This window comes from Schistocerca gregaria, chromosome 7, assembly GCF_023897955.1.
Source record: "Schistocerca gregaria isolate iqSchGreg1 chromosome 7, iqSchGreg1.2, whole genome shotgun sequence".
In the NCBI taxonomy this organism is placed as follows: domain Eukaryota; kingdom Metazoa; phylum Arthropoda; class Insecta; order Orthoptera; family Acrididae; genus Schistocerca; species Schistocerca gregaria.
In genome coordinates, this window is record NC_064926.1 from 108,617,999 (window position 1) to 108,645,659 (window position 27,661).

Consider the following 27,661-nt stretch of genomic DNA (forward strand, 5'->3'; position numbering starts at 1 on the left):
AATAACACTCTAACTTGGTGAGCTTATTGCCCGCGCAATACGGCCGCTTCAGGACTCCACTACCCCAACCGCCGTTTCATCTATCTTTATTAAGGCCCTGCCATTCATTGAAACACTTACGTGTCACTGTTGACTCATTTTCGCCTGTCGCTTCGAGCCCAGAGCCACAACACAACGACCACGGAAACGTCCGTGAGAAGAGGTAAAACTCGACACAGGAAAAGTATGTTCCGCTATTTCTTTTCGACTGCTCAGCCTATGGGACGTGAGACGCCAGCACTGCTGTCACTGTCTTCCCTAGCAAAACCTCCATGGCGTGTTTCTGCGTAATTTACTTGTTCTACAACATGAATGGAGTAGGTTAGTTTCTGAATGATTAAAATGCATTGTCAGATGTGGGGTTCGAACCCACGCTCCCTTTCGGGAACCAGAGCTTAAATCTGGCGCCTTAGACCGCTCGGCCAATCTGACGTGTGAGACAACAGCCCCAGTGACTTCCGTCTCTAGCATTATCTCAAGAACCTGACTGCGAAATCTGTTTCTTTTTTCGGTAGGACGGAATTATGTCAGTCTTACAATATTTAAGGCGCAATGTCAGATGTGGCGTAGGAAACGCATCCCGCGCTCTTCCGTCGTATCCAGTTTGAACTGTAACTAGCACAACTGTATTTAGTAATAGGATAATTTCCACATTGACGCAAAAGAAAGCAGATATTAGCAAACGGCATCTAAGGCCGTTTCCTAGCAACAGCCACGCTGTGCATTACGTACTCGTGGGAAGCCAATGAAATACTTCGTGTGAGGATGGAACTGTCGACCTTCACTTTACAATACTTAGGCACTGCCCCGGCGGTACCGACGCATACGTACTGAAACGTCTTTGGATCGTCAGTGAGTACTGCATATTAGAAATATCGTGTTGGCCCTGATGTGCATTAAAGGGCAGATTTCTTCAGTGGAAGTCAGTTCTGCGCCTAGTCACAGTATATCGCCCTAGCAGCACCAGGAAAACGGGTTCAGATGTGCTCGCCTTCCACTCGGCGTTGAGCGCCTACAGCGAGATAGCCTTCGTCCTCTGGCGCCAGGAGGGAAGGCGACACATCACGGCGCAAACAGCTTGTAGCGGAAGGCAGTGGTGGTGTGTCGGTCAGCGTGGTTGCTTCCCAAGTAGCTGATCCGGGTTCGAAACCCGGACACCACACAGAAGTTGTCTCCTTTACTCAGGAGAGTGTGTTCAACGCTACTTGATCTTCGAATTTCCGAACAGTTGTGGTACGAATGGTTTTCCTCCACCCCTCGTCTCGCTCCGCGAAGGCTAGTGCGGATTACGATTCACAGCATCGTGTGTCTTCATGTGTCGACTTGTCTCGACTTTGCTCGGCTGACGCGAAAGCTGACGCTTGCAAATGGCCGTATATGTAGAGGACTGGCGCTAGAAACGACTGGGAGACGCCAAATCGACAAACACACAACGGACTCTTTCATTTGACAGTGGCCGCAGGTTCGCCCCTGTGCGTACCGAGAAGCAAGAGAGGTGTCAGCGTGCTGGACCGCAGGATTTCCGCGCAGCAGACTCAAAAACTAAGGAAAAAGGCAAAACTGAAGAAACCAATAGCTCGCGGACTTCCTAGGTGGTCACCCACCTGAGTACTAACCACGCCCAACGCTGTCGAATTTCGGTGATCGGGCATGGACCCGTGTCTTTGGCGTGGCATACAAGTTGGCGAGATCGTCGCCAGACGGGCAGACGCCTTAGTCCTTGTACAGATCACTTGGGATTTGCCTTTTAGGGAAACAAAATGGAATAGCCCTTGGTGGGATCGAACCCACAGCCCCCTCGTTATTAGCATAATAACACTCTAACTTGGTGAGCTTATTGCCCGCGCAATACGGCCGCTTCAGGACTCCACTACCCCAACCGCCGTTTCATCTATCTTTATTAAGGCCCTGCCATTCATTGAAACACTTACGTGTCACTGTTGACTCATTTTCGCCTGTCGCTTCGAGCCCAGAGCCACAACACAACGACCACGGAAACGTCCGTGAGAAGAGGTAAAACTCGACACAGGAAAAGTATGTTCCGCTATTTCTTTTCGACTGCTCAGCCTATGGGACGTGAGACGCCAGCACTGCTGTCACTGTCTTCCCTAGCAAAACCTCCATGGCGTGTTTCTGCGTAATTTACTTGTTCTACAACATGAATGGAGTAGGTTAGTTTCTGAATGATTAAAATGCATTGTCAGATGTGGGGTTCGAACCCACGCTCCCTTTCGGGAAGCAGAGCTTAAATCTGGCGCCTTAGACCGCTCGGCCAATCTGACGTGTGAGACAACAGCCCCAGTGACTTCCGTCTCTAGCATTATCTCAAGAACCTGACTGCGAAATCTGTTTCTTTTTTCGGTAGGACGGAATTATGTCAGTCTTACAATATTTAAGGCGCAATGTCAGATGTGGCGTAGGAAACGCATCCCGCGCTCTTCCGTCGTATCCAGTTTGAACTGTAACTAGCACAACTGTATTTAGTAATAGGATAATTTCCACATTGACGCAAAAGAAAGCAGATATTAGCAAACGGCATCTAAGGCCGTTTCCTAGCAACAGCCACGCTGTGCATTACGTACTCGTGGGAAGCCAATGAAATACTTCGTGTGAGGATGGAACTGTCGACCTTCACTTTACAATACTTAGGCACTGCCCCGGCGGTACCGACGCATACGTACTGAAACGTCTTTGGATCGTCAGTGAGTACTGCATATTAGAAATTTCGTGTTGGCCCTGATGTGCATTAAAGGGCAGATTTCTTCAGTGGAAGTCAGTTCTGCGCCTAGTCACAGTATATCGCCCTAGCAGCACCAGGAAAACGGGTTCAGATGTGCTCGCCTTCCACTCGGCGTTGAGCGCCTACAGCGAGATAGCCTTCGTCCTCTGGCGCCAGGAGGGAAGGCGACACATCACGGCGCAAACAGCTTGTAGCGGAAGGCAGTGGTGGTGTGTCGGTCAGCGTGGTTGCTTCCCAAGTAGCTGATCCGGGTTCGAAACCCGGACACCACACAGAAGTTGTCTCCTTTACTCAGGAGAGTGTGTTCAACGCTACTTGATCTTCGAATTTCCGAACAGTTGTGGTACGAATGGTTTTCCTCCACCCCTCGTCTCGCTCCGCGAAGGCTAGTGCGGATTACGATTCACAGCATCGTGTGTCCTCATGTGTCGACTTGTCTCGACTTTGCTCGGCTGACGCGAAAGCTGACGCTTGCAAATGGCCGTATATGTAGAGGACTGGCGCTAGAAACGACTGGGAGACGCCAAATCGACAAACACACAACGGACTCTTTCATTTGACAGTGGCCGCAGGTTCGCCCCTGTGCGTACCGAGAAGCAAGAGAGGTGTCAGCGTGCTGGACCGCAGGATTTCCGCGCAGCAGACTCAAAAACAAAGGAAAAAGGCAAAACTGAAGAAACCAATAGCTCGCGGACTTCCTAGGTGGTCACCCACCTGAGTACTAACCACGCCCAACGCTGTCGAATTTCGGTGATCGGGCATGGACCCGTGTCTTTGGCGTGGCATACAAGTTGGCGAGAACGTCGCCAGACGGGCGGACGCCTTAGTCCTTGTACAGATCACTTGGGATTTGCCTTTTAGGGAAACAAAATGGAATAGCCCTTGGTGGGATCGAACCCACAGCCCCCTCGTTATTAGCATAATAACACTCTAACTTGGTGAGCTTATTGCCCGCGCAATACGGCCGCTTCAGGACTCCACTACCCCAACCGCCGTTCCATCTATGTTTATTAAGGCCCTGCCATTCATTGAAACACTTACGTGTCACTGTTGACTCATTTTCGCCTGTCGCTTCGAGCCCAGAGCCACAACACAACGACCACGGAAACGTCCGTGAGAAGAGGTAAAACTCGACACAGGAAAAGTATGTTCCGCTATTTCTTTTCGACTGCTCAGCCTATGGGACGTGAGACGCCAGCACTGCTGTCACTGTCTTCCCTAGCAAAACCTCCATGGCGTGTTTCTGCGTAATTTACTTGTTCTACAACATGAATGGAGTAGGTTAGTTTCTGAATGATTAAAATGCATTGTCAGATGTGGGGTTCGAACCCACGCTCCCTTTCGGGAACCAGAGCTTAAATCTGGCGCCTTAGACCGCTCGGCCAATCTGACGTGTGAGACAACAGCCCCAGTGACTTCCGTCTCTAGCATTATCTCAAGAACCTGACTGCGAAATCTGTTTCTTTTTTCGGTAGGACGGAATTATGTCAGTCTTACAATATTTAAGGCGCAATGTCAGATGTGGCGTAGGAAACGCATCCCGCGCTCTTCCGTCGTATCCAGTTTGAACTGTAACTAGCACAACTGTATTTAGTAATAGGATAATTTCCACATTGACGCAAAAGAAAGCAGATATTAGCAAACGGCATCTAAGGCCGTTTCCTAGCAACAGCCACGCTGTGCATTACGTACTCGTGGGAAGCCAATGAAATACTTCGTGTGAGGATGGAACTGTCGACCTTCACTTTACAATACTTAGGCACTGCCCCGGCGGTACCGACGCATACGTACTGAAACGTCTTTGGATCGTCAGTGAGTACTGCATATTAGAAATTTCGTGTTGGCCCTGATGTGCATTAAAGGGCAGATTTCTTCAGTGGAAGTCAGTTCTGCGCCTAGTCACAGTATATCGCCCTAGCAGTACCAGGAAAACGGGTTCAGATGTGCTCGCCTTCCACTCGGCGTTGAGCGCCTACAGCGAGATAGCCTTCGTCCTCTGGCGCCAGGAGGGAAGGCGACACATCACGGCGCAAACAGCTTGTAGCGGAAGGCAGTGGTGGTGTGTCGGTCAGCGTGGTTGCTTCCCAAGTAGCTGATCCGGGTTCGAAACCCGGACACCACACAGAAGTTGTCTCCTTTACTCAGGAGAGTGTGTTCAACGCTACTTGATCTTCGAATTTCCGAACAGTTGTGGTACGAATGGTTTTCCTCCACCCCTCGTCTCGCTCCGCGAAGGCTAGTGCGGATTACGATTCACAGCATCGTGTGTCCTCATGTGTCGACTTGTCTCGACTTTGCTCGGCTGACGCGAAAGCTGACGCTTGCAAATGGCCGTATATGTAGAGGACTGGCGCTAGAAACGACTGGGAGACGCCAAATCGACAAACACACAACGGACTCTTTCATTTGACAGTGGCCGCAGGTTCGCCCCTGTGCGTACCGAGAAGCAAGAGAGGTGTCAGCGTGCTGGACCGCAGGATTTCCGCGCAGCAGACTCAAAAACTAAGGAAAAAGGCAAAACTGAAGAAACCAATAGCTCGCGGACTTCCTAGGTGGTCACCCACCTGAGTACTAACCACGCCCAACGCTGTCGAATTTCGGTGATCGGGCATGGACCCGTGTCTTTGGCGTGGCATACAAGTTGGCGAGAACGTCGCCAGACGGGCAGACGCCTTAGTCCTTGTACAGATCACTTGGGATTTGCCTTTTAGGGAAACAAAATGGAATAGCCCTTGGTGGGATCGAACCCACAGCCCCCTCGTTATTAGCATAATAACACTCTAACTTGGTGAGCTTATTGCCCGCGCAATACGGCCGCTTCAGGACTCCACTACCCCAACCGCCGTTTCATCTATCTTTATTAAGGCCCTGCCATTCATTGAAACACTTACGTGTCACTGTTGACTCATTTTCGCCTGTCGCTTCGAGCCCAGAGCCACAACACAACGACCACGGAAACGTCCGTGAGAAGAGGTAAAACTCGACACAGGAAAAGTATGTTCCGCTATTTCTTTTCGACTGCTCAGCCTATGGGACGTGAGACGCCAGCACTGCTGTCACTGTCTTCCCTAGCAAAACCTCCATGGCGTGTTTCTGCGTAATTTACTTGTTCTACAACATGAATGGAGTAGGTTAGTTTCTGAATGATTAAAATGCATTGTCAGATGTGGGGTTCGAACCCACGCTCCCTTTCGGGAACCAGAGCTTAAATCTGGCGCCTTAGACCGCTCGGCCAATCTGACGTGTGAGACAACAGCCCCAGTGACTTCCGTCTCTAGCATTATCTCAAGAACCTGACTGCGAAATCTGTTTCTTTTTTCGGTAGGACGGAATTATGTCAGTCTTACAATATTTAAGGCGCAATGTCAGATGTGGCGTAGGAAACGCATCCCGCGCTCTTCCGTCGTATCCAGTTTGAACTGTAACTAGCACAACTGTATTTAGTAATAGGATAATTTCCACATTGACGCAAAAGAAAGCAGATATTAGCAAACGGCATCTAAGGCCGTTTCCTAGCAACAGCCACGCTGTGCATTACGTACTCGTGGGAAGCCAATGAAATACTTCGTGTGAGGATGGAACTGTCGACCTTCACTTTACAATACTTAGGCACTGCCCCGGCGGTACCGACGCATACGTACTGAAACGTCTTTGGATCGTCAGTGAGTACTGCATATTAGAAATTTCGTGTTGGCCCTGATGTGCATTAAAGGGCAGATTTCTTCAGTGGAAGTCAGTTCTGCGCCTAGTCACAGTATATCGCCCTAGCAGTACCAGGAAAACGGGTTCAGATGTGCTCGCCTTCCACTCGGCGTTGAGCGCCTACAGCGAGATAGCCTTCGTCCTCTGGCGCCAGGAGGGAAGGCGACACATCACGGCGCAAACAGCTTGTAGCGGAAGGCAGTGGTGGTGTGTCGGTCAGCGTGGTTGCTTCCCAAGTAGCTGATCCGGGTTCGAAACCCGGACACCACACAGAAGTTGTCTCCTTTACTCAGGAGAGTGTGTTCAACGCTACTTGATCTTCGAATTTCCGAACAGTTGTGGTACGAATGGTTTTCCTCCACCCCTCGTCTCGCTCCGCGAAGGCTAGTGCGGATTACGATTCACAGCATCGTGTGTCCTCATGTGTCGACTTGTCTCGACTTTGCTCGGCTGACGCGAAAGCTGACGCTTGCAAATGGCCGTATATGTAGAGGACTGGCGCTAGAAACGACTGGGAGACGCCAAATCGACAAACACACAACGGACTCTTTCATTTGACAGTGGCCGCAGGTTCGCCCCTGTGCGTACCGAGAAGCAAGAGAGGTGTCAGCGTGCTGGACCGCAGGATTTCCGCGCAGCAGACTCAAAAACTAAGGAAAAAGGCAAAACTGAAGAAACCAATAGCTCGCGGACTTCCTAGGTGGTCACCCACCTGAGTACTAACCACGCCCAACGCTGTCGAATTTCGGTGATCGGGCATGGACCCGTGTCTTTGGCGTGGCATACAAGTTGGCGAGAACGTCGCCAGACGGGCAGACGCCTTAGTCCTTGTACAGATCACTTGGGATTTGCCTTTTAGGGAAACAAAATGGAATAGCCCTTGGTGGGATCGAACCCACAGCCCCCTCGTTATTAGCATAATAACACTCTAACTTGGTGAGCTTATTGCCCGCGCAATACGGCCGCTTCAGGACTCCACTACCCCAACCGCCGTTTCATCTATCTTTATTAAGGCCCTGCCATTCATTGAAACACTTACGTGTCACTGTTGACTCATTTTCGCCTGTCGCTTCGAGCCCAGAGCCACAACACAACGACCACGGAAACGTCCGTGAGAAGAGGTAAAACTCGACACAGGAAAAGTATGTTCCGCTATTTCTTTTCGACTGCTCAGCCTATGGGACGTGAGACGCCAGCACTGCTGTCACTGTCTTCCCTAGCAAAACCTCCATGGCGTGTTTCTGCGTAATTTACTTGTTCTACAACATGAATGGAGTAGGTTAGTTTCTGAATGATTAAAATGCATTGTCAGATGTGGGGTTCGAACCCACGCTCCCTTTCGGGAACCAGAGCTTAAATCTGGCGCCTTAGACCGCTCGGCCAATCTGACGTGTGAGACAACAGCCCCAGTGACTTCCGTCTCTAGCATTATCTCAAGAACCTGACTGCGAAATCTGTTTCTTTTTTCGGTAGGACGGAATTATGTCAGTCTTACAATATTTAAGGCGCAATGTCAGATGTGGCGTAGGAAACGCATCCCGCGCTCTTCCGTCGTATCCAGTTTGAACTGTAACTAGCACAACTGTATTTAGTAATAGGATAATTTCCACATTGACGCAAAAGAAAGCAGATATTAGCAAACGGCATCTAAGGCCGTTTCCTAGCAACAGCCACGCTGTGCATTACGTACTCGTGGGAAGCCAATGAAATACTTCGTGTGAGGATGGAACTGTCGACCTTCACTTTACAATACTTAGGCACTGCCCCGGCGGTACCGACGCATACGTACTGAAACGTCTTTGGATCGTCAGTGAGTACTGCATATTAGAAATTTCGTGTTGGCCCTGATGTGCATTAAAGGGCAGATTTCTTCAGTGGAAGTCAGTTCTGCGCCTAGTCACAGTATATCGCCCTAGCAGCACCAGGAAAACGGGTTCAGATGTGCTCGCCTTCCACTCGGCGTTGAGCGCCTACAGCGAGATAGCCTTCGTCCTCTGGCGCCAGGAGGGAAGGCGACACATCACGGCGCAAACAGCTTGTAGCGGAAGGCAGTGGTGGTGTGTCGGTCAGCGTGGTTGCTTCCCAAGTAGCTGATCCGGGTTCGAAACCCGGACACCACACAGAAGTTGTCTCCTTTACTCAGGAGAGTGTGTTCAACGCTACTTGATCTTCGAATTTCCGAACAGTTGTGGTACGAATGGTTTTCCTCCACCCCTCGTCTCGCTCCGCGAAGGCTAGTGCGGATTACGATTCACAGCATCGTGTGTCCTCATGTGTCGACTTGTCTCGACTTTGCTCGGCTGACGCGAAAGCTGACGCTTGCAAATGGCCGTATATGTAGAGGACTGGCGCTAGAAACGACTGGGAGACGCCAAATCGACAAACACACAACGGACTCTTTCATTTGACAGTGGCCGCAGGTTCGCCCCTGTGCGTACCGAGAAGCAAGAGAGGTGTCAGCGTGCTGGACCGCAGGATTTCCGCGCAGCAGACTCAAAAACTAAGGAAAAAGGCAAAACTGAAGAAACCAATAGCTCGCGGACTTCCTAGGTGGTCACCCACCTGAGTACTAACCACGCCCAACGCTGTCGAATTTCGGTGATCGGGCATGGACCCGTGTCTTTGGCGTGGCATACAAGTTGGCGAGAACGTCGCCAGACGGGCAGACGCCTTAGTCCTTGTACAGATCACTTGGGATTTGCCTTTTAGGGAAACAAAATGGAATAGCCCTTGGTGGGATCGAACCCACAGCCCCCTCGTTATTAGCATAATAACACTCTAACTTGGTGAGCTTATTGCCCGCGCAATACGGCCGCTTCAGGACTCCACTACCCCAACCGCCGTTTCATCTATCTTTATTAAGGCCCTGCCATTCATTGAAACACTTACGTGTCACTGTTGACTCATTTTCGCCTGTCGCTTCGAGCCCAGAGCCACAACACAACGACCACGGAAACGTCCGTGAGAAGAGGTAAAACTCGACACAGGAAAAGTATGTTCCGCTATTTCTTTTCGACTGCTCAGCCTATGGGACGTGAGACGCCAGCACTGCTGTCACTGTCTTCCCTAGCAAAACCTCCATGGCGTGTTTCTGCGTAATTTACTTGTTCTACAACATGAATGGAGTAGGTTAGTTTCTGAATGATTAAAATGCATTGTCAGATGTGGGGTTCGAACCCACGCTCCCTTTCGGGAACCAGAGCTTAAATCTGGCGCCTTAGACCGCTCGGCCAATCTGACGTGTGAGACAACAGCCCCAGTGACTTCCGTCTCTAGCATTATCTCAAGAACCTGACTGCGAAATCTGTTTCTTTTTTCGGTAGGACGGAATTATGTCAGTCTTACAATATTTAAGGCGCAATGTCAGATGTGGCGTAGGAAACGCATCCCGCGCTCTTCCGTCGTATCCAGTTTGAACTGTAACTAGCACAACTGTATTTAGTAATAGGATAATTTCCACATTGACGCAAAAGAAAGCAGATATTAGCAAACGGCATCTAAGGCCGTTTCCTAGCAACAGCCACGCTGTGCATTACGTACTCGTGGGAAGCCAATGAAATACTTCGTGTGAGGATGGAACTGTCGACCTTCACTTTACAATACTTAGGCACTGCCCCGGCGGTACCGACGCATACGTACTGAAACGTCTTTGGATCGTCAGTGAGTACTGCATATTAGAAATTTCGTGTTGGCCCTGATGTGCATTAAAGGGCAGATTTCTTCAGTGGAAGTCAGTTCTGCGCCTAGTCACAGTATATCGCCCTAGCAGCACCAGGAAAACGGGTTCAGATGTGCTCGCCTTCCACTCGGCGTTGAGCGCCTACAGCGAGATAGCCTTCGTCCTCTGGCGCCAGGAGGGAAGGCGACACATCACGGCGCAAACAGCTTGTAGCGGAAGGCAGTGGTGGAGTGTCGGTCAGCGTGGTTGCTTCCCAAGTAGCTGATCCGGGTTCGAAACCCGGACACCACACAGAAGTTGTCTCCTTTACTCAGGAGAGTGTGTTCAACGCTACTTGATCTTCGAATTTCCGAACAGTTGTGGTACGAATGGTTTTCCTCCACCCCTCGTCTCGCTCCGCGAAGGCTAGTGCGGATTACGATTCACAGCATCGTGTGTCCTCATGTGTCGACTTGTCTCGACTTTGCTCGGCTGACGCGAAAGCTGACGCTTGCAAATGGCCGTATATGTAGAGGACTGGCGCTAGAAACGACTGGGAGACGCCAAATCGACAAACACACAACGGACTCTTTCATTTGACAGTGGCCGCAGGTTCGCCCCTGTGCGTACCGAGAAGCAAGAGAGGTGTCAGCGTGCTGGACCGCAGGATTTCCGCGCAGCAGACTCAAAAACTAAGGAAAAAGGCAAAACTGAAGAAACCAATAGCTCGCGGACTTCCTAGGTGGTCACCCACCTGAGTACTAACCACGCCCAACGCTGTCGAATTTCGGTGATCGGGCATGGACCCGTGTCTTTGGCGTGGCATACAAGTTGGCGAGAACGTCGCCAGACGGGCAGACGCCTTAGTCCTTGTACAGATCACTTGGGATTTGCCTTTTAGGGAAACAAAATGGAATAGCCCTTGGTGGGATCGAACCCACAGCCCCCTCGTTATTAGCATAATAACACTCTAACTTGGTGAGCTTATTGCCCGCGCAATACGGCCGCTTCAGGACTCCACTACCCCAACCGCCGTTTCATCTATCTTTATTAAGGCCCTGCCATTCATTGAAACACTTACGTGTCACTGTTGACTCATTTTCGCCTGTCGCTTCGAGCCCAGAGCCACAACACAACGACCACGGAAACGTCCGTGAGAAGAGGTAAAACTCGACACAGGAAAAGTATGTTCCGCTATTTCTTTTCGACTGCTCAGCCTATGGGACGTGAGACGCCAGCACTGCTGTCACTGTCTTCCCTAGCAAAACCTCCATGGCGTGTTTCTGCGTAATTTACTTGTTCTACAACATGAATGGAGTAGGTTAGTTTCTGAATGATTAAAATGCATTGTCAGATGTGGGGTTCGAACCCACGCTCCCTTTCGGGAACCAGAGCTTAAATCTGGCGCCTTAGACCGCTCGGCCAATCTGACGTGTGAGACAACAGCCCCAGTGACTTCCGTCTCTAGCATTATCTCAAGAACCTGACTGCGAAATCTGTTTCTTTTTTCGGTAGGACGGAATTATGTCAGTCTTACAATATTTAAGGCGCAATGTCAGATGTGGCGTAGGAAACGCATCCCGCGCTCTTCCGTCGTATCCAGTTTGAACTGTAACTAGCACAACTGTATTTAGTAATAGGATAATTTCCACATTGACGCAAAAGAAAGCAGATATTAGCAAACGGCATCTAAGGCCGTTTCCTAGCAACAGCCACGCTGTGCATTACGTACTCGTGGGAAGCCAATGAAATACTTCGTGTGAGGATGGAACTGTCGACCTTCACTTTACAATACTTAGGCACTGCCCCGGCGGTACCGACGCATACGTACTGAAACGTCTTTGGATCGTCAGTGAGTACTGCATATTAGAAATATCGTGTTGGCCCTGATGTGCATTAAAGGGCAGATTTCTTCAGTGGAAGTCAGTTCTGCGCCTAGTCACAGTATATCGCCCTAGCAGCACCAGGAAAACGGGTTCAGATGTGCTCGCCTTCCACTCGGCGTTGAGCGCCTACAGCGAGATAGCCTTCGTCCTCTGGCGCCAGGAGGGAAGGCGACACATCACGGCGCAAACAGCTTGTAGCGGAAGGCAGTGGTGGTGTGTCGGTCAGCGTGGTTGCTTCCCAAGTAGCTGATCCGGGTTCGAAACCCGGACACCACACAGAAGTTGTCTCCTTTACTCAGGAGAGTGTGTTCAACGCTACTTGATCTTCGAATTTCCGAACAGTTGTGGTACGAATGGTTTTCCTCCACCCCTCGTCTCGCTCCGCGAAGGCTAGTGCGGATTACGATTCACAGCATCGTGTGTCTTCATGTGTCGACTTGTCTCGACTTTGCTCGGCTGACGCGAAAGCTGACGCTTGCAAATGGCCGTATATGTAGAGGACTGGCGCTAGAAACGACTGGGAGACGCCAAATCGACAAACACACAACGGACTCTTTCATTTGACAGTGGCCGCAGGTTCGCCCCTGTGCGTACCGAGAAGCAAGAGAGGTGTCAGCGTGCTGGACCGCAGGATTTCCGCGCAGCAGACTCAAAAACTAAGGAAAAAGGCAAAACTGAAGAAACCAATAGCTCGCGGACTTCCTAGGTGGTCACCCACCTGAGTACTAACCACGCCCAACGCTGTCGAATTTCGGTGATCGGGCATGGACCCGTGTCTTTGGCGTGGCATACAAGTTGGCGAGAACGTCGCCAGACGGGCAGACGCCTTAGTCCTTGTACAGATCACTTGGGATTTGCCTTTTAGGGAAACAAAATGGAATAGCCCTTGGTGGGATCGAACCCACAGCCCCCTCGTTATTAGCATAATAACACTCTAACTTGGTGAGCTTATTGCCCGCGCAATACGGCCGCTTCAGGACTCCACTACCCCAACCGCCGTTTCATCTATCTTTATTAAGGCCCTGCCATTCATTGAAACACTTACGTGTCACTGTTGACTCATTTTCGCCTGTCGCTTCGAGCCCAGAGCCACAACACAACGACCACGGAAACGTCCGTGAGAAGAGGTAAAACTCGACACAGGAAAAGTATGTTCCGCTATTTCTTTTCGACTGCTCAGCCTATGGGACGTGAGACGCCAGCACTGCTGTCACTGTCTTCCCTAGCAAAACCTCCATGGCGTGTTTCTGCGTAATTTACTTGTTCTACAACATGAATGGAGTAGGTTAGTTTCTGAATGATTAAAATGCATTGTCAGATGTGGGGTTCGAACCCACGCTCCCTTTCGGGAAGCAGAGCTTAAATCTGGCGCCTTAGACCGCTCGGCCAATCTGACGTGTGAGACAACAGCCCCAGTGACTTCCGTCTCTAGCATTATCTCAAGAACCTGACTGCGAAATCTGTTTCTTTTTTCGGTAGGACGGAATTATGTCAGTCTTACAATATTTAAGGCGCAATGTCAGATGTGGCGTAGGAAACGCATCCCGCGCTCTTCCGTCGTATCCAGTTTGAACTGTAACTAGCACAACTGTATTTAGTAATAGGATAATTTCCACATTGACGCAAAAGAAAGCAGATATTAGCAAACGGCATCTAAGGCCGTTTCCTAGCAACAGCCACGCTGTGCATTACGTACTCGTGGGAAGCCAATGAAATACTTCGTGTGAGGATGGAACTGTCGACCTTCACTTTACAATACTTAGGCACTGCCCCGGCGGTACCGACGCATACGTACTGAAACGTCTTTGGATCGTCAGTGAGTACTGCATATTAGAAATTTCGTGTTGGCCCTGATGTGCATTAAAGGGCAGATTTCTTCAGTGGAAGTCAGTTCTGCGCCTAGTCACAGTATATCGCCCTAGCAGCACCAGGAAAACGGGTTCAGATGTGCTCGCCTTCCACTCGGCGTTGAGCGCCTACAGCGAGATAGCCTTCGTCCTCTGGCGCCAGGAGGGAAGGCGACACATCACGGCGCAAACAGCTTGTAGCGGAAGGCAGTGGTGGTGTGTCGGTCAGCGTGGTTGCTTCCCAAGTAGCTGATCCGGGTTCGAAACCCGGACACCACACAGAAGTTGTCTCCTTTACTCAGGAGAGTGTGTTCAACGCTACTTGATCTTCGAATTTCCGAACAGTTGTGGTACGAATGGTTTTCCTCCACCCCTCGTCTCGCTCCGCGAAGGCTAGTGCGGATTACGATTCACAGCATCGTGTGTCCTCATGTGTCGACTTGTCTCGACTTTGCTCGGCTGACGCGAAAGCTGACGCTTGCAAATGGCCGTATATGTAGAGGACTGGCGCTAGAAACGACTGGGAGACGCCAAATCGACAAACACACAACGGACTCTTTCATTTGACAGTGGCCGCAGGTTCGCCCCTGTGCGTACCGAGAAGCAAGAGAGGTGTCAGCGTGCTGGACCGCAGGATTTCCGCGCAGCAGACTCAAAAACAAAGGAAAAAGGCAAAACTGAAGAAACCAATAGCTCGCGGACTTCCTAGGTGGTCACCCACCTGAGTACTAACCACGCCCAACGCTGTCGAATTTCGGTGATCGGGCATGGACCCGTGTCTTTGGCGTGGCATACAAGTTGGCGAGAACGTCGCCAGACGGGCGGACGCCTTAGTCCTTGTACAGATCACTTGGGATTTGCCTTTTAGGGAAACAAAATGGAATAGCCCTTGGTGGGATCGAACCCACAGCCCCCTCGTTATTAGCATAATAACACTCTAACTTGGTGAGCTTATTGCCCGCGCAATACGGCCGCTTCAGGACTCCACTACCCCAACCGCCGTTCCATCTATGTTTATTAAGGCCCTGCCATTCATTGAAACACTTACGTGTCACTGTTGACTCATTTTCGCCTGTCGCTTCGAGCCCAGAGCCACAACACAACGACCACGGAAACGTCCGTGAGAAGAGGTAAAACTCGACACAGGAAAAGTATGTTCCGCTATTTCTTTTCGACTGCTCAGCCTATGGGACGTGAGACGCCAGCACTGCTGTCACTGTCTTCCCTAGCAAAACCTCCATGGCGTGTTTCTGCGTAATTTACTTGTTCTACAACATGAATGGAGTAGGTTAGTTTCTGAATGATTAAAATGCATTGTCAGATGTGGGGTTCGAACCCACGCTCCCTTTCGGGAACCAGAGCTTAAATCTGGCGCCTTAGACCGCTCGGCCAATCTGACGTGTGAGACAACAGCCCCAGTGACTTCCGTCTCTAGCATTATCTCAAGAACCTGACTGCGAAATCTGTTTCTTTTTTCGGTAGGACGGAATTATGTCAGTCTTACAATATTTAAGGCGCAATGTCAGATGTGGCGTAGGAAACGCATCCCGCGCTCTTCCGTCGTATCCAGTTTGAACTGTAACTAGCACAACTGTATTTAGTAATAGGATAATTTCCACATTGACGCAAAAGAAAGCAGATATTAGCAAACGGCATCTAAGGCCGTTTCCTAGCAACAGCCACGCTGTGCATTACGTACTCGTGGGAAGCCAATGAAATACTTCGTGTGAGGATGGAACTGTCGACCTTCACTTTACAATACTTAGGCACTGCCCCGGCGGTACCGACGCATACGTACTGAAACGTCTTTGGATCGTCAGTGAGTACTGCATATTAGAAATTTCGTGTTGGCCCTGATGTGCATTAAAGGGCAGATTTCTTCAGTGGAAGTCAGTTCTGCGCCTAGTCACAGTATATCGCCCTAGCAGTACCAGGAAAACGGGTTCAGATGTGCTCGCCTTCCACTCGGCGTTGAGCGCCTACAGCGAGATAGCCTTCGTCCTCTGGCGCCAGGAGGGAAGGCGACACATCACGGCGCAAACAGCTTGTAGCGGAAGGCAGTGGTGGTGTGTCGGTCAGCGTGGTTGCTTCCCAAGTAGCTGATCCGGGTTCGAAACCCGGACACCACACAGAAGTTGTCTCCTTTACTCAGGAGAGTGTGTTCAACGCTACTTGATCTTCGAATTTCCGAACAGTTGTGGTACGAATGGTTTTCCTCCACCCCTCGTCTCGCTCCGCGAAGGCTAGTGCGGATTACGATTCACAGCATCGTGTGTCCTCATGTGTCGACTTGTCTCGACTTTGCTCGGCTGACGCGAAATCTGACGCTTGCAAATGGCCGTATATGTAGAGGACTGGCGCTAGAAACGACTGGGAGACGCCAAATCGACAAACACACAACGGACTCTTTCATTTGACAGTGGCCGCAGGTTCGCCCCTGTGCGTACCGAGAAGCAAGAGAGGTGTCAGCGTGCTGGACCGCAGGATTTCCGCGCAGCAGACTCAAAAACTAAGGAAAAAGGCAAAACTGAAGAAACCAATAGCTCGCGGACTTCCTAGGTGGTCACCCACCTGAGTACTAACCACGCCCAACGCTGTCGAATTTCGGTGATCGGGCATGGACCCGTGTCTTTGGCGTGGCATACAAGTTGGCGAGAACGTCGCCAGACGGGCAGACGCCTTAGTCCTTGTACAGATCACTTGGGATTTGCCTTTTAGGGAAACAAAATGGAATAGCCCTTGGTGGGATCGAACCCACAGCCCCCTCGTTATTAGCATAATAACACTCTAACTTGGTGAGCTTATTGCCCGCGCAATACGGCCGCTTCAGGACTCCACTACCCCAACCGCCGTTTCATCTATCTTTATTAAGGCCCTGCCATTCATTGAAACACTTACGTGTCACTGTTGACTCATTTTCGCCTGTCGCTTCGAGCCCAGAGCCACAACACAACGACCACGGAAACGTCCGTGAGAAGAGGTAAAACTCGACACAGGAAAAGTATGTTCCGCTATTTCTTTTCGACTGCTCAGCCTATGGGACGTGAGACGCCAGCACTGCTGTCACTGTCTTCCCTAGCAAAACCTCCATGGCGTGTTTCTGCGTAATTTACTTGTTCTACAACATGAATGGAGTAGGTTAGTTTCTGAATGATTAAAATGCATTGTCAGATGTGGGGTTCGAACCCACGCTCCCTTTCGGGAACCAGAGCTTAAATCTGGCGCCTTAGACCGCTCGGCCAATCTGACGTGTGAGACAACAGCCCCAGTGACTTCCGTCTCTAGCATTATCTCAAGAACCTGACTGCGAAATCTGTTTCTTTTTTCGGTAGGACGGAATTATGTCAGTCTTACAATATTTAAGGCGCAATGTCAGATGTGGCGTAGGAAACGCATCCCGCGCTCTTCCGTCGTATCCAGTTTGAACTGTAACTAGCACAACTGTATTTAGTAATAGGATAATTTCCACATTGACGCAAAAGAAAGCAGATATTAGCAAACGGCATCTAAGGCCGTTTCCTAGCAACAGCCACGCTGTGCATTACGTACTCGTGGGAAGCCAATGAAATACTTCGTGTGAGGATGGAACTGTCGACCTTCACTTTACAATACTTAGGCACTGCCCCGGCGGTACCGACGCATACGTACTGAAACGTCTTTGGATCGTCAGTGAGTACTGCATATTAGAAATTTCGTGTTGGCCCTGATGTGCATTAAAGGGCAGATTTCTTCAGTGGAAGTCAGTTCTGCGCCTAGTCACAGTATATCGCCCTAGCAGCACCAGGAAAACGGGTTCAGATGTGCTCGCCTTCCACTCGGCGTTGAGCGCCTACAGCGAGATAGCCTTCGTCCTCTGGCGCCAGGAGGGAAGGCGACACATCACGGCGCAAACAGCTTGTAGCGGAAGGCAGTGGTGGTGTGTCGGTCAGCGTGGTTGCTTCCCAAGTAGCTGATCCGGGTTCGAAACCCGGACACCACACAGAAGTTGTCTCCTTTACTCAGGAGAGTGTGTTCAACGCTACTTGATCTTCGAATTTCCGAACAGTTGTGGTACGAATGGTTTTCCTCCACCCCTCGTCTCGCTCCGCGAAGGCTAGTGCGGATTACGATTCACAGCATCGTGTGTCCTCATGTGTCGACTTGTCTCGACTTTGCTCGGCTGACGCGAAAGCTGACGCTTGCAAATGGCCGTATATGTAGAGGACTGGCGCTAGAAACGACTGGGAGACGCCAAATCGACAAACACACAACGGACTCTTTCATTTGACAGTGGCCGCAGGTTCGCCCCTGTGCGTACCGAGAAGCAAGAGAGGTGTCAGCGTGCTGGACCGCAGGATTTCCGCGCAGCAGACTCAAAAACTAAGGAAAAAGGCAAAACTGAAGAAACCAATAGCTCGCGGACTTCCTAGGTGGTCACCCACCTGAGTACTAACCACGCCCAACGCTGTCGAATTTCGGTGATCGGGCATGGACCCGTGTCTTTGGCGTGGCATACAAGTTGGCGAGAACGTCGCCAGACGGGCAGACGCCTTAGTCCTTGTACAGATCACTTGGGATTTGCCTTTTAGGGAAACAAAATGGAATAGCCCTTGGTGGGATCGAACCCACAGCCCCCTCGTTATTAGCATAATAACACTCTAACTTGGTGAGCTTATTGCCCGCGCAATACGGCCGCTTCAGGACTCCACTACCCCAACCGCCGTTTCATCTATCTTTATTAAGGCCCTGCCATTCATTGAAACACTTACGTGTCACTGTTGACTCATTTTCGCCTGTCGCTTCGAGCCCAGAGCCACAACACAACGACCACGGAAACGTCCGTGAGAAGAGGTAAAACTCGACACAGGAAAAGTATGTTCCGCTATTTCTTTTCGACTGCTCAGCCTATGGGACGTGAGACGCCAGCACTGCTGTCACTGTCTTCCCTAGCAAAACCTCCATGGCGTGTTTCTGCGTAATTTACTTGTTCTACAACATGAATGGAGTAGGTTAGTTTCTGAATGATTAAAATGCATTGTCAGATGTGGGGTTCGAACCCACGCTCCCTTTCGGGAACCAGAGCTTAAATCTGGCGCCTTAGACCGCTCGGCCAATCTGACGTGTGAGACAACAGCCCCAGTGACTTCCGTCTCTAGCATTATCTCAAGAACCTGACTGCGAAATCTGTTTCTTTTTTCGGTAGGACGGAATTATGTCAGTCTTACAATATTTAAGGCGCAATGTCAGATGTGGCGTAGGAAACGCATCCCGCGCTCTTCCGTCGTATCCAGTTTGAACTGTAACTAGCACAACTGTATTTAGTAATAGGATAATTTCCACATTGACGCAAAAGAAAGCAGATATTAGCAAACGGCATCTAAGGCCGTTTCCTAGCAACAGCCACGCTGTGCATTACGTACTCGTGGGAAGCCAATGAAATACTTCGTGTGAGGATGGAACTGTCGACCTTCACTTTACAATACTTAGGCACTGCCCCGGCGGTACCGACGCATACGTACTGAAACGTCTTTGGATCGTCAGTGAGTACTGCATATTAGAAATTTCGTGTTGGCCCTGATGTGCATTAAAGGGCAGATTTCTTCAGTGGAAGTCAGTTCTGCGCCTAGTCACAGTATATCGCCCTAGCAGCACCAGGAAAACGGGTTCAGATGTGCTCGCCTTCCACTCGGCGTTGAGCGCCTACAGCGAGATAGCCTTCGTCCTCTGGCGCCAGGAGGGAAGGCGACACATCACGGCGCAAACAGCTTGTAGCGGAAGGCAGTGGTGGAGTGTCGGTCAGCGTGGTTGCTTCCCAAGTAGCTGATCCGGGTTCGAAACCCGGACACCACACAGAAGTTGTCTCCTTTACTCAGGAGAGTGTGTTCAACGCTACTTGATCTTCGAATTTCCGAACAGTTGTGGTACGAATGGTTTTCCTCCACCCCTCGTCTCGCTCCGCGAAGGCTAGTGCGGATTACGATTCACAGCATCGTGTGTCTTCATGTGTCGACTTGTCTCGACTTTGCTCGGCTGACGCGAAAGCTGACGCTTGCAAATGGCCGTATATGTAGAGGACTGGCGCTAGAAACGACTGGGAGACGCCAAATCGACAAACACACAACGGACTCTTTCATTTGACAGTGGCCGCAGGTTCGCCCCTGTGCGTACCGAGAAGCAAGAGAGGTGTCAGCGTGCTGGACCGCAGGATTTCCGCGCAGCAGACTCAAAAACTAAGGAAAAAGGCAAAACTGAAGAAACCAATAGCTCGCGGACTTCCTAGGTGGTCACCCACCTGAGTACTAACCACGCCCAACGCTGTCGAATTTCGGTGATCGGGCATGGACCCGTGTCTTTGGCGTGGCATACAAGTTGGCGAGAACGTCGCCAGACGGGCAGACGCCTTAGTCCTTGTACAGATCACTTGGGATTTGCCTTTTAGGGAAACAAAATGGAATAGCCCTTGGTGGGATCGAACCCACAGCCCCCTCGTTATTAGCATAATAACACTCTAACTTGGTGAGCTTATTGCCCGCGCAATACGGCCGCTTCAGGACTCCACTACCCCAACCGCCGTTTCATCTATCTTTATTAAGGCCCTGCCATTCATTGAAACACTTACGTGTCACTGTTGACTCATTTTCGCCTGTCGCTTCGAGCCCAGAGCCACAACACAACGACCACGGAAACGTCCGTGAGAAGAGGTAAAACTCGACACAGGAAAAGTATGTTCCGCTATTTCTTTTCGACTGCTCAGCCTATGGGACGTGAGACGCCAGCACTGCTGTCACTGTCTTCCCTAGCAAAACCTCCATGGCGTGTTTCTGCGTAATTTACTTGTTCTACAACATGAATGGAGTAGGTTAGTTTCTGAATGATTAAAATGCATTGTCAGATGTGGGGTTCGAACCCACGCTCCCTTTCGGGAACCAGAGCTTAAATCTGGCGCCTTAGACCGCTCGGCCAATCTGACGTGTGAGACAACAGCCCCAGTGACTTCCGTCTCTAGCATTATCTCAAGAACCTGACTGCGAAATCTGTTTCTTTTTTCGGTAGGACGGAATTATGTCAGTCTTACAATATTTAAGGCGCAATGTCAGATGTGGCGTAGGAAACGCATCCCGCGCTCTTCCGTCGTATCCAGTTTGAACTGTAACTAGCACAACTGTATTTAGTAATAGGATAATTTCCACATTGACGCAAAAGAAAGCAGATATTAGCAAACGGCATCTAAGGCCGTTTCCTAGCAACAGCCACGCTGTGCATTACGTACTCGTGGGAAGCCAATGAAATACTTCGTGTGAGGATGGAACTGTCGACCTTCACTTTACAATACTTAGGCACTGCCCCGGCGGTACCGACGCATACGTACTGAAACGTCTTTGGATCGTCAGTGAGTACTGCATATTAGAAATTTCGTGTTGGCCCTGATGTGCATTAAAGGGCAGATTTCTTCAGTGGAAGTCAGTTCTGCGCCTAGTCACAGTATATCGCCCTAGCAGCACCAGGAAAACGGGTTCAGATGTGCTCGCCTTCCACTCGGCGTTGAGCGCCTACAGCGAGATAGCCTTCGTCCTCTGGCGCCAGGAGGGAAGGCGACACATCACGGCGCAAACAGCTTGTAGCGGAAGGCAGTGGTGGTGTGTCGGTCAGCGTGGTTGCTTCCCAAGTAGCTGATCCGGGTTCGAAACCCGGACACCACACAGAAGTTGTCTCCTTTACTCAGGAGAGTGTGTTCAACGCTACTTGATCTTCGAATTTCCGAACAGTTGTGGTACGAATGGTTTTCCTCCACCCCTCGTCTCGCTCCGCGAAGGCTAGTGCGGATTACGATTCACAGCATCGTGTGTCCTCATGTGTCGACTTGTCTCGACTTTGCTCGGCTGACGCGAAAGCTGACGCTTGCAAATGGCCGTATATGTAGAGGACTGGCGCTAGAAACGACTGGGAGACGCCAAATCGACAAACACACAACGGACTCTTTCATTTGACAGTGGCCGCAGGTTCGCCCCTGTGCGTACCGAGAAGCAAGAGAGGTGTCAGCGTGCTGGACCGCAGGATTTCCGCGCAGCAGACTCAAAAACTAAGGAAAAAGGCAAAACTGAAGAAACCAATAGCTCGCGGACTTCCTAGGTGGTCACCCACCTGAGTACTAACCACGCCCAACGCTGTCGAATTTCGGTGATCGGGCATGGACCCGTGTCTTTGGCGTGGCATACAAGTTGGCGAGAACGTCGCCAGACGGGCAGACGCCTTAGTCCTTGTACAGATCACTTGGGATTTGCCTTTTAGGGAAACAAAATGGAATAGCCCTTGGTGGGATCGAACCCACAGCCCCCTCGTTATTAGCATAATAACACTCTAACTTGGTGAGCTTATTGCCCGCGCAATACGGCCGCTTCAGGACTCCACTACCCCAACCGCCGTTTCATCTATCTTTATTAAGGCCCTGCCATTCATTGAAACACTTACGTGTCACTGTTGACTCATTTTCGCCTGTCGCTTCGAGCCCAGAGCCACAACACAACGACCACGGAAACGTCCGTGAGAAGAGGTAAAACTCGACACAGGAAAAGTATGTTCCGCTATTTCTTTTCGACTGCTCAGCCTATGGGACGTGAGACGCCAGCACTGCTGTCACTGTCTTCCCTAGCAAAACCTCCATGGCGTGTTTCTGCGTAATTTACTTGTTCTACAACATGAATGGAGTAGGTTAGTTTCTGAATGATTAAAATGCATTGTCAGATGTGGGGTTCGAACCCACGCTCCCTTTCGGGAACCAGAGCTTAAATCTGGCGCCTTAGACCGCTCGGCCAATCTGACGTGTGAGACAACAGCCCCAGTGACTTCCGTCTCTAGCATTATCTCAAGAACCTGACTGCGAAATCTGTTTCTTTTTTCGGTAGGACGGAATTATGTCAGTCTTACAATATTTAAGGCGCAATGTCAGATGTGGCGTAGGAAACGCATCCCGCGCTCTTCCGTCGTATCCAGTTTGAACTGTAACTAGCACAACTGTATTTAGTAATAGGATAATTTCCACATTGACGCAAAAGAAAGCAGATATTAGCAAACGGCATCTAAGGCCGTTTCCTAGCAACAGCCACGCTGTGCATTACGTACTCGTGGGAAGCCAATGAAATACTTCGTGTGAGGATGGAACTGTCGACCTTCACTTTACAATACTTAGGCACTGCCCCGGCGGTACCGACGCATACGTACTGAAACGTCTTTGGATCGTCAGTGAGTACTGCATATTAGAAATTTCGTGTTGGCCCTGATGTGCATTAAAGGGCAGATTTCTTCAGTGGAAGTCAGTTCTGCGCCTAGTCACAGTATATCGCCCTAGCAGCACCAGGAAAACGGGTTCAGATGTGCTCGCCTTCCACTCGGCGTTGAGCGCCTACAGCGAGATAGCCTTCGTCCTCTGGCGCCAGGAGGGAAGGCGACACATCACGGCGCAAACAGCTTGTAGCGGAAGGCAGTGGTGGAGTGTCGGTCAGCGTGGTTGCTTCCCAAGTAGCTGATCCGGGTTCGAAACCCGGACACCACACAGAAGTTGTCTCCTTTACTCAGGAGAGTGTGTTCAACGCTACTTGATCTTCGAATTTCCGAACAGTTGTGGTACGAATGGTTTTCCTCCACCCCTCGTCTCGCTCCGCGAAGGCTAGTGCGGATTACGATTCACAGCATCGTGTGTCCTCATGTGTCGACTTGTCTCGACTTTGCTCGGCTGACGCGAAAGCTGACGCTTGCAAATGGCCGTATATGTAGAGGACTGGCGCTAGAAACGACTGGGAGACGCCAAATCGACAAACACACAACGGACTCTTTCATTTGACAGTGGCCGCAGGTTCGCCCCTGTGCGTACCGAGAAGCAAGAGAGGTGTCAGCGTGCTGGACCGCAGGATTTCCGCGCAGCAGACTCAAAAACTAAGGAAAAAGGCAAAACTGAAGAAACCAATAGCTCGCGGACTTCCTAGGTGGTCACCCACCTGAGTACTAACCACGCCCAACGCTGTCGAATTTCGGTGATCGGGCATGGACCCGTGTCTTTGGCGTGGCATACAAGTTGGCGAGAACGTCGCCAGACGGGCAGACGCCTTAGTCCTTGTACAGATCACTTGGGATTTGCCTTTTAGGGAAACAAAATGGAATAGCCCTTGGTGGGATCGAACCCACAGCCCCCTCGTTATTAGCATAATAACACTCTAACTTGGTGAGCTTATTGCCCGCGCAATACGGCCGCTTCAGGACTCCACTACCCCAACCGCCGTTTCATCTATCTTTATTAAGGCCCTGCCATTCATTGAAACACTTACGTGTCACTGTTGACTCATTTTCGCCTGTCGCTTCGAGCCCAGAGCCACAACACAACGACCACGGAAACGTCCGTGAGAAGAGGTAAAACTCGACACAGGAAAAGTATGTTCCGCTATTTCTTTTCGACTGCTCAGCCTATGGGACGTGAGACGCCAGCACTGCTGTCACTGTCTTCCCTAGCAAAACCTCCATGGCGTGTTTCTGCGTAATTTACTTGTTCTACAACATGAATGGAGTAGGTTAGTTTCTGAATGATTAAAATGCATTGTCAGATGTGGGGTTCGAACCCACGCTCCCTTTCGGGAACCAGAGCTTAAATCTGGCGCCTTAGACCGCTCGGCCAATCTGACGTGTGAGACAACAGCCCCAGTGACTTCCGTCTCTAGCATTATCTCAAGAACCTGACTGCGAAATCTGTTTCTTTTTTCGGTAGGACGGAATTATGTCAGTCTTACAATATTTAAGGCGCAATGTCAGATGTGGCGTAGGAAACGCATCCCGCGCTCTTCCGTCGTATCCAGTTTGAACTGTAACTAGCACAACTGTATTTAGTAATAGGATAATTTCCACATTGACGCAAAAGAAAGCAGATATTAGCAAACGGCATCTAAGGCCGTTTCCTAGCAACAGCCACGCTGTGCATTACGTACTCGTGGGAAGCCAATGAAATACTTCGTGTGAGGATGGAACTGTCGACCTTCACTTTACAATACTTAGGCACTGCCCCGGCGGTACCGACGCATACGTACTGAAACGTCTTTGGATCGTCAGTGAGTACTGCATATTAGAAATTTCGTGTTGGCCCTGATGTGCATTAAAGGGCAGATTTCTTCAGTGGAAGTCAGTTCTGCGCCTAGTCACAGTATATCGCCCTAGCAGCACCAGGAAAACGGGTTCAGATGTGCTCGCCTTCCACTCGGCGTTGAGCGCCTACAGCGAGATAGCCTTCGTCCTCTGGCGCCAGGAGGGAAGGCGACACATCACGGCGCAAACAGCTTGTAGCGGAAGGCAGTGGTGGTGTGTCGGTCAGCGTGGTTGCTTCCCAAGTAGCTGATCCGGGTTCGAAACCCGGACACCACACAGAAGTTGTCTCCTTTACTCAGGAGAGTGTGTTCAACGCTACTTGATCTTCGAATTTCCGAACAGTTGTGGTACGAATGGTTTTCCTCCACCCCTCGTCTCGCTCCGCGAAGGCTAGTGCGGATTACGATTCACAGCATCGTGTGTCCTCATGTGTCGACTTGTCTCGACTTTGCTCGGCTGACGCGAAAGCTGACGCTTGCAAATGGCCGTATATGTAGAGGACTGGCGCTAGAAACGACTGGGAGACGCCAAATCGACAAACACACAACGGACTCTTTCATTTGACAGTGGCCGCAGGTTCGCCCCTGTGCGTACCGAGAAGCAAGAGAGGTGTCAGCGTGCTGGACCGCAGGATTTCCGCGCAGCAGACTCAAAAACTAAGGAAAAAGGCAAAACTGAAGAAACCAATAGCTCGCGGACTTCCTAGGTGGTCACCCACCTGAGTACTAACCACGCCCAACGCTGTCGAATTTCGGTGATCGGGCATGGACCCGTGTCTTTGGCGTGGCATACAAGTTGGCGAGAACGTCGCCAGACGGGCAGACGCCTTAGTCCTTGTACAGATCACTTGGGATTTGCCTTTTAGGGAAACAAAATGGAATAGCCCTTGGTGGGATCGAACCCACAGCCCCCTCGTTATTAGCATAATAACACTCTAACTTGGTGAGCTTATTGCCCGCGCAATACGGCCGCTTCAGGACTCCACTACCCCAACCGCCGTTTCATCTATCTTTATTAAGGCCCTGCCATTCATTGAAACACTTACGTGTCACTGTTGACTCATTTTCGCCTGTCGCTTCGAGCCCAGAGCCACAACACAACGACCACGGAAACGTCCGTGAGAAGAGGTAAAACTCGACACAGGAAAAGTATGTTCCGCTATTTCTTTTCGACTGCTCAGCCTATGGGACGTGAGACGCCAGCACTGCTGTCACTGTCTTCCCTAGCAAAACCTCCATGGCGTGTTTCTGCGTAATTTACTTGTTCTACAACATGAATGGAGTAGGTTAGTTTCTGAATGATTAAAATGCATTGTCAGATGTGGGGTTCGAACCCACGCTCCCTTTCGGGAACCAGAGCTTAAATCTGGCGCCTTAGACCGCTCGGCCAATCTGACGTGTGAGACAACAGCCCCAGTGACTTCCGTCTCTAGCATTATCTCAAGAACCTGACTGCGAAATCTGTTTCTTTTTTCGGTAGGACGGAATTATGTCAGTCTTACAATATTTAAGGCGCAATGTCAGATGTGGCGTAGGAAACGCATCCCGCGCTCTTCCGTCGTATCCAGTTTGAACTGTAACTAGCACAACTGTATTTAGTAATAGGATAATTTCCACATTGACGCAAAAGAAAGCAGATATTAGCAAACGGCATCTAAGGCCGTTTCCTAGCAACAGCCACGCTGTGCATTACGTACTCGTGGGAAGCCAATGAAATACTTCGTGTGAGGATGGAACTGTCGACCTTCACTTTACAATACTTAGGCACTGCCCCGGCGGTACCGACGCATACGTACTGAAACGTCTTTGGATCGTCAGTGAGTACTGCATATTAGAAATTTCGTGTTGGCCCTGATGTGCATTAAAGGGCAGATTTCTTCAGTGGAAGTCAGTTCTGCGCCTAGTCACAGTATATCGCCCTAGCAGCACCAGGAAAACGGGTTCAGATGTGCTCGCCTTCCACTCGGCGTTGAGCGCCTACAGCGAGATAGCCTTCGTCCTCTGGCGCCAGGAGGGAAGGCGACACATCACGGCGCAAACAGCTTGTAGCGGAAGGCAGTGGTGGAGTGTCGGTCAGCGTGGTTGCTTCCCAAGTAGCTGATCCGGGTTCGAAACCCGGACACCACACAGAAGTTGTCTCCTTTACTCAGGAGAGTGTGTTCAACGCTACTTGATCTTCGAATTTCCGAACAGTTGTGGTACGAATGGTTTTCCTCCACCCCTCGTCTCGCTCCGCGAAGGCTAGTGCGGATTACGATTCACAGCATCGTGTGTCTTCATGTGTCGACTTGTCTCGACTTTGCTCGGCTGACGCGAAAGCTGACGCTTGCAAATGGCCGTATATGTAGAGGACTGGCGCTAGAAACGACTGGGAGACGCCAAATCGACAAACACACAACGGACTCTTTCATTTGACAGTGGCCGCAGGTTCGCCCCTGTGCGTACCGAGAAGCAAGAGAGGTGTCAGCGTGCTGGACCGCAGGATTTCCGCGCAGCAGACTCAAAAACTAAGGAAAAAGGCAAAACTGAAGAAACCAATAGCTCGCGGACTTCCTAGGTGGTCACCCACCTGAGTACTAACCACGCCCAACGCTGTCGAATTTCGGTGATCGGGCATGGACCCGTGTCTTTGGCGTGGCATACAAGTTGGCGAGAACGTCGCCAGACGGGCAGACGCCTTAGTCCTT

At 50.5% G+C, this 27,661-nt stretch overlaps 15 non-coding genes across 15 annotated transcripts; all 15 read right to left on the bottom strand.

Annotated features, from left to right (window-relative positions):
- Positions 1-387: 387 nt before the first annotated feature.
- Positions 388-471, bottom strand: Trnal-uaa (transfer RNA leucine (anticodon UAA)). Its single transcript has one exon. It is a non-coding gene; the product is annotated as a tRNA-Leu (tRNA).
- A 1,766-nt stretch (positions 472-2,237) lies between these two features.
- Trnal-uaa (transfer RNA leucine (anticodon UAA)) lies at positions 2,238-2,321 on the bottom strand. Its single transcript has one exon. It is a non-coding gene; the product is annotated as a tRNA-Leu (tRNA).
- Positions 2,322-4,087: 1,766 nt separating this feature from the next.
- Trnal-uaa (transfer RNA leucine (anticodon UAA)) lies at positions 4,088-4,171 on the bottom strand. Its single transcript has one exon. It is a non-coding gene; the product is annotated as a tRNA-Leu (tRNA).
- Positions 4,172-5,937: 1,766 nt separating this feature from the next.
- On the bottom strand, positions 5,938-6,021 carry Trnal-uaa (transfer RNA leucine (anticodon UAA)). The gene has a single exon. It is a non-coding gene; the product is annotated as a tRNA-Leu (tRNA).
- A 1,766-nt stretch (positions 6,022-7,787) lies between these two features.
- On the bottom strand, positions 7,788-7,871 carry Trnal-uaa (transfer RNA leucine (anticodon UAA)). The gene has a single exon. It is a non-coding gene; the product is annotated as a tRNA-Leu (tRNA).
- Positions 7,872-9,637: 1,766 nt separating this feature from the next.
- On the bottom strand, positions 9,638-9,721 carry Trnal-uaa (transfer RNA leucine (anticodon UAA)). Its single transcript has one exon. It is a non-coding gene; the product is annotated as a tRNA-Leu (tRNA).
- Positions 9,722-11,487: 1,766 nt separating this feature from the next.
- On the bottom strand, positions 11,488-11,571 carry Trnal-uaa (transfer RNA leucine (anticodon UAA)). The gene has a single exon. It is a non-coding gene; the product is annotated as a tRNA-Leu (tRNA).
- Positions 11,572-13,337: 1,766 nt separating this feature from the next.
- On the bottom strand, positions 13,338-13,421 carry Trnal-uaa (transfer RNA leucine (anticodon UAA)). Its single transcript has one exon. It is a non-coding gene; the product is annotated as a tRNA-Leu (tRNA).
- Positions 13,422-15,187: 1,766 nt separating this feature from the next.
- On the bottom strand, positions 15,188-15,271 carry Trnal-uaa (transfer RNA leucine (anticodon UAA)). Its single transcript has one exon. It is a non-coding gene; the product is annotated as a tRNA-Leu (tRNA).
- Positions 15,272-17,037: 1,766 nt separating this feature from the next.
- On the bottom strand, positions 17,038-17,121 carry Trnal-uaa (transfer RNA leucine (anticodon UAA)). Its single transcript has one exon. It is a non-coding gene; the product is annotated as a tRNA-Leu (tRNA).
- A 1,766-nt stretch (positions 17,122-18,887) lies between these two features.
- Positions 18,888-18,971, bottom strand: Trnal-uaa (transfer RNA leucine (anticodon UAA)). The gene has a single exon. It is a non-coding gene; the product is annotated as a tRNA-Leu (tRNA).
- Positions 18,972-20,737: 1,766 nt separating this feature from the next.
- Positions 20,738-20,821, bottom strand: Trnal-uaa (transfer RNA leucine (anticodon UAA)). Its single transcript has one exon. It is a non-coding gene; the product is annotated as a tRNA-Leu (tRNA).
- A 1,766-nt stretch (positions 20,822-22,587) lies between these two features.
- Positions 22,588-22,671, bottom strand: Trnal-uaa (transfer RNA leucine (anticodon UAA)). Its single transcript has one exon. It is a non-coding gene; the product is annotated as a tRNA-Leu (tRNA).
- A 1,766-nt stretch (positions 22,672-24,437) lies between these two features.
- Positions 24,438-24,521, bottom strand: Trnal-uaa (transfer RNA leucine (anticodon UAA)). Its single transcript has one exon. It is a non-coding gene; the product is annotated as a tRNA-Leu (tRNA).
- Positions 24,522-26,287: 1,766 nt separating this feature from the next.
- Positions 26,288-26,371, bottom strand: Trnal-uaa (transfer RNA leucine (anticodon UAA)). The gene has a single exon. It is a non-coding gene; the product is annotated as a tRNA-Leu (tRNA).
- Positions 26,372-27,661: the final 1,290 nt, after the last annotated feature.